Source organism: Suncus etruscus, chromosome 6, assembly GCF_024139225.1.
Source record: "Suncus etruscus isolate mSunEtr1 chromosome 6, mSunEtr1.pri.cur, whole genome shotgun sequence".
Classification (NCBI taxonomy): domain Eukaryota; kingdom Metazoa; phylum Chordata; class Mammalia; order Eulipotyphla; family Soricidae; genus Suncus; species Suncus etruscus.
Genome location: NC_064853.1, coordinates 33857025 through 33863173, shown reverse-complemented (window position 1 = coordinate 33863173; position 6149 = coordinate 33857025).

Genomic DNA, 6149 nt, shown 5'->3' with positions numbered 1-6149 from the left:
AATTTCTGAGCATGAAGCCAGGAGTAACCCCTGAGCACTGCCGGGTGTGACCCAAAAACCACAAAAAAAATAAATAAATAAAAAAAATAATAAAAGAGAAGGAAGGAGTAGCCAGCAGTATTAAATGTAATAGAAAAATAAGTCACTGGGTCGGAGAGATAGCATGGAGATAAGGTATTTGCCTTACATGCAGAAGGACAGTGGTTCGAATCCCGGCATCCCATATGGTTCCCTGAGCCTGCCGAGGGTGATTTCTGAGCATAGAGCCAGGAGTGGCCCCTGAGTGCTGCCAGGTGTGACCCAAAAACCAAAAAAAAAAAAAAAAAAAAAAAAAAGGGGCCGGGCGGTGGCACTAGAGGTAAGGTGCCTGCCTTGCCTGCGCTAGCCTAGGACAGACCGAGGTTCGATCCCCCGGCGTCCCATATGGTCCCCCAAGCCAGGAGCGACTTCTGAGCGCATAGCCAGGAGTAACCCCTGAGCGTCACTGGGTGTGGCCCAAAAACCAAAAAAAAAAAAAAAAAGAAAAATCAAGTCACATAAAAATAAAAGTTTGGGTGTGTGTGGGGTGATAACACAGTGATAGGGCATTTGCCTTGCATGCTGCCGACCTGGGATGGACCTGAGTTTGATCCTACTAGGAATGATTTCTGAGCACAACCAGGAGTAACCCCTGAGTGCTGTCGGGTGTGTCCCCAAAACCAAAATAAAAGTCTGGAAGGCTAATGAATTAACACAGTAAATAAGGCTCTTCTTGCTTACTTGTGTTCAACCCAAGTTTGGTCCTCAGCACACCATATGGACCTGCAAGCCCTGATAGGAATAATCCCTGAGCAAAGAACTAGGAGTAAGCCTTGAGCACCACCAGGTGTGGCCCTAAATATTAAAAAACGGACCTGTCTGGTAGCGCAAGTGGTAAGGCATCTGCCTTGCCCGCGCTAGACTAGGATGGATGTGGTTCGATCCCCTAGCGTCCCATATGGTCCCCCAAGCTAGGAGAGATTTCTCAGCGCATAGTCAGGACTAACCCCTGAGCATCTCCAGGTGTGGCCTAGAAACAAACAAAAAATTAAAAAAACAAAAACCAGGGGCCAGAGCACTAGCACAGTGGGGAGAGCATTTGCCTTGCACATGGTGGATTCAAATTCGACCCCTGGCATCCCATATGGTCCCTGAGCCTGCCAGGAATGATTTCTGAGTGCAGAGCCAGGAGTAACCCCTGAGCGGCTGGGTGCGACCCCAACCCCCCCTCAGATAAACCCCAATGCCATGAAACAAAAAGGCACATGAAAACAGGGAGGAAGCTAGCAAGGTGAGCAAAGCCCCAAAACTGGCTTTCCCCTCACCACGCCTCGGTTTGAGAAGCTCCCTGTGCATATGTTGGGCAGGTGAGGAAAATGTCTTAACAGGCCAGGACTACTTAGGGTTGTGCCCACACTGAAGGCTGAGCTGCAAGGAAGACTGTCCCTCCTCTGCCCACTCTCCCAAACCAGGGTTGTATGGAGAAAACTGCCTGCTTTGAACATTGCTGTGAAGTGGAGGGGGACCCGTTGCTGAGGAGAATTAGGAGTTAACTGAAAACAAACAAGTGTGTGGGTAGGGGAGTGTAGGAAAGAAGGCACTATGGGGCCATGTCTGCGGAGGCTGCAACTCTGGTTTCATCCTTGCCACCACATATGATCCCTGAGCATCATCAGGGGTGACTTCTTTGCGCAGAGCCAAGAATGACCCCTGAGAACCACAAAGTATGGCCCAAACATGCCCCCACACCAAACAACAATGTTGGATTAACTAAAAGCTTCTTCACTTTTTGCCTAACTTATCAGACCATATTCACTATATCCTGGAACTTAAAGCGGGTAGGGCACCTGCTTTGCATAGTTTGACAGGATTGAACCTGTCATCCCATATGGTTCCCCAAATCTGCTAGGGATTATGCCTAAATTCAAGAGTCTGGAGTATCTTTGAGCACCACCGAGTGTAGCCCAAGAGCAACAACATAAACCACTTCAGACTGTGTCTTAAGGGGTCTTGGGTTGTTAGCCTGGGACACAGTGTGAATGCAGGAGGCCCAATTTTGATTTCTGGTACCTTGTGGTCCCCCAAGTAGCACCCAGAACCACTCCCAGGCAGTGTGCTGGGAAAAGCTTTTAGCACTGACAGGTTTTGGCCATAAAACAAAAAGCCAATGAAATGAAACAGCTGTAGGGCATTTGCCTTGCACTGCTGACCTGGAACAGACCCGGGTTTTGATTTCTGGCATCCCATATGGTCCCAGAGCCTGCCAGGAGAGATTTTTGAGTGCAGAAGTTACCCCTGAGTGCTGCCAGGTGTGGCCCAACCTCCCACCCCCAATAAAAGTTGTTTGGTGGTTTTTACATGACCCACTGGATCCCCTTCACTTCCTCTCTTAGACTCCTCAATCATAGCTTCTGCCACCCAAATTTCTGATCCTGTCTCTCAGAAGATAGCCTCTCTTTTCTTTCTCGTTTTTTGGTTTGATTTTGAGGCCATCCCAAATGGTGCTCAGAGAATACTCCTTGTTCTGGGTGTGCAAGGCAAATGCCCTACTCACTGTATTAATTTTCCAGCCCTGAAAAACTCTCTTTAGCTCTCAAGGACTCATCCCTCAACTGCCATTCTCATCATTTGGGAGTCCCCTTAACACCCAGAAATGCCCCATGCTCTTCAGGGCCTACTTAAATCTGTGTGACCTTGGTGAAGTTTGTGAAGCAAATTCAGAGTCATTTGTTTGATGAAACTTGGGTTCTTTTGGGGATTTGAGACAGGGTTGGGGCCACAACTGGTGAGTTCAGTGATTAGTCCTGGAGGTACACAGGGAACTAAGAAATGTGTTTCCTTTCTCTGCTGGGCAACCCCAACCCCAGCATGAGACAAGGCCTTGATTAGAAGCAGAAAGAAAATGCAGAGGAGCTCTATTTGGAAACCATCTTTTTTTCCTAGAATAGAAAAAGGACTTCTAGGATTTTTGTTGTTATTGTTGTTAGTTTGTTTGGGGGCTATAACCATCAGTGATTGGGACCTAATTCCAACTCCATGTTTGGGGGTGGGGTCTCTCACAGTGGTGCTCATGGCATCATATGGTGTGATATACAGAACCTGGAGCTTTCACATGCAAAGCAGGAACCTAACTCATTGACCCCTACCATATCCCTGTTCTCTCTCTCTCTCTCTCTCTCTCTCTCTCTCTCTCTCTCTCTCTCTCTCTCTCTCTCTCTCTCTCTCCTCATTTTTAGCCCATACCTGATAATATTCAGGGGGTAACTTCTGGTTTTGCACCAGAAGTTACTCCTCATTGTGTGCTCAAAGAACCATATGAGATGCCAGGGATTAAACCTGGGTTTGTGGTGTGCAAGGCAAGTGCCCTACTCACTGTACTATCTCTCCAGTCCCCATTCTCATTTTTTATTTAGTGAAGACCTAAAGGACAGGAGAGGTAGTACAGCAGATAAAGAATTTGCCTTGTGGGGTCGGAGAGATAGCATGGAGGCAGTGCATTTGCCTTGCATGCAGAAGGACGATGATTCGAATCCCGGCATCCCATATGGTCCCCTGAGGCTGCCAGGAGTGATTTCTGAGCGTCGAGCCAGGAGTAACCCGAGTGCTTTTGGTGTGATCCAAAAACAAAAAAACAAAACAAAACAAAACAAAACAAAACAAAAAAGAGTTTGCTTTGCATGAGGCTGACCCAGGTTTGATCACTGGCACCTCATATGGACCCCCGGAGCCAGATGTAAACATTGAGTATAGAGCCCAGTGAAGCCAGGGTCCTGGAGCAGAGACATATTTCAAACTTTCCCCGCTACCCAACCTCCCTCTGTGAAATCTCCAGTCAGCATTGGGCCAAGGAATTTCATACCCCTACACACAGCCTGGAATCAATTACTGGAATCATTTTGGCTTCCTGTTTCTTCCTTCCAATATTCCCTATCTCTCTTCTCATTCTTCCCTCTTCAAGTTATCTTACACACTGGTGTCAGATTCTTATAAAATGCAAACTCAAATACAGGTGATGCTAGCAATCCCATCATGGTTTCTTATTGCACTTCGGAAAAAGTCCAACTCCTTCAAGGATTTATGGTTCCTAATTTGTCTTGTCAGGGGCCAGAGCGATAGTGCAGCAGGTAGGGTGACTGCCTTCCATTTATTAGATGCAGGTTTGATCTCTGGCACCCAAAAGCAATTCCTGAGTGCAGACCTAGGAGTAACCCCTGCATTGCCAGATATGGTCTAAAAACAAACACTTATCTTGTCAGCCTCATCTCTGTCACTCTTCTCCTCCTGGTACTTTCTCATTACATGTGATTTTTGGGGGAAAACGGAGGCCTCTCCAGGAATGCTGAGGGTGGCCAGAGATACACACCTGCCTCATGTAGCGAATCGAGAGTGGACCAGCCTTTGAAATATCTTCTAGCTGGGCCAGAGAGATAGCATGGAGGTAAGGCGTTTGCCTTGCATGCACAAGAACAGTGGTTCGAGTCCCGGCATCCCATATGGTCCCCCGAGCCTGCCAGGAGCGATTTCTGAGCGTAGAGCCAGGAGGATCCCCTAAGCGCTTGCTGGGTGTGACCCAAAAACCAAAAAAAATAAAAAAATAAATAAATATTTTTCTAGCTCCACTCACCAGACATTTATCCCCTTAACCCAGGGGTCTGCAACCTTTAAGACATAAAGAGCCAGGCCCGGAGAGATAGCCCAGCGGCGTTTGCCTTGCAAGCAGCCGATCCAGAACCAAAGGTGGTTGGTTTGAATCCCGGTGTCCCATATGGTCCCCCGTGCCTGCCAGGAGCTATTTCTGAGCAGTCACCCCTGAGCACCGCCGGGTGTGGCACAAAAAAAAAAAAGACATAAAGAGGCAAAAAAAAAGACACCCCCCCCCCAAAAAAAAAAAGACAAAGAGCCACTTGAACTTGTTTCCAAAGGAAAAGAAAAAAAAAGAAATTCTAGGAGCCGCAAAACCATCGCAACATTTCGCAACATTTAAAACAAATATAGCACTGCATACATTGTTTCTTTCTTTCTTTCTTTTCTTTTTTTTTTTTTTTGGTTTTTGGGGCACACTCAGCGCTTAGGGGTTACTCCTGACTCTACACTCAGAAATCGCTCCTGGCAGGCTCTGGGGACCATATTGGATGCCAGGATTCGAACCACCGTCCTTGTTGCTTATCTTTTTTTTGTTTGTTTGTTTTTGGGCCACACCCGGCGGTGCTCAGGGGTTACTCCTGGCTGTCTGCTCAGAAATAGCTCCTGGCAGGCACGGGGGACCATATGGGACACCGGGATTCAAACCAACCACCTTTGGTCCTGGATCGGCTGCTTGCAAGGCAAACACCGCTGTGCTATCTCTCCAGGCCCCCTTGTTGCTTATCTTAATGCTATATACAGGATCGTGAAGTTAGCTGCCGATCTGAAGAAAAAAAGAACTTTTTCCCTTAACAATGTAAAACATATATTTGTGCAAATCAATAGTCAATTAAAATATTTAAGTGGCAGGTTGCCGACCCCTGCCTTTAACCCAACACATTTTGGGAGTTTTGGGGCCCACACCGAGTGGTACTCAGTATTGCTGGCAGTACGTGGGGACCACTTGTAATGCCAGGGGTTGAACCCCAGTCTGCTGTATGCAATTACCTCTCATACTATCCAGTCCCCCAAGTGCTTTTAAAAAATTATTGGGAATTTTTAATTTTATTGTGTTTTGGGGGCTATACCTGGCAATGCTCAAGGGTTATTTTTGCCTCTGCTCTAAGGAATTACTCCTGGCTGTAATCAGGGACCTTATGGAATGTTGGGTATCAAACCTGGGTTGGCCACATGGAAGGCAAACACCCTACCCTCTGTGCTAGCACTCTGGCCCTCCTAAACTTTTTTTTTTTTTGCTTTTTGGCCACACCTGGTGACATTCAGGAGTTACTCCTGGCTAAGCGCTCAGAAATTGCTCGTGGCTTGGAGGACCATATGGGACGCCAGGGGATCGAACTGCGGTCCATCCTAGGTTAGCCTCGAGCAAGGCAAAATGCCCTACCGCTTATGCCACTGCTCCAGCCTCCCTAAACATTTTACTTTTTTTTTTTTTTTTTTTTTTGGTTTTTGGGCCACACCCGGCGGTGCTCAGGGGTTACTCCTGGCTG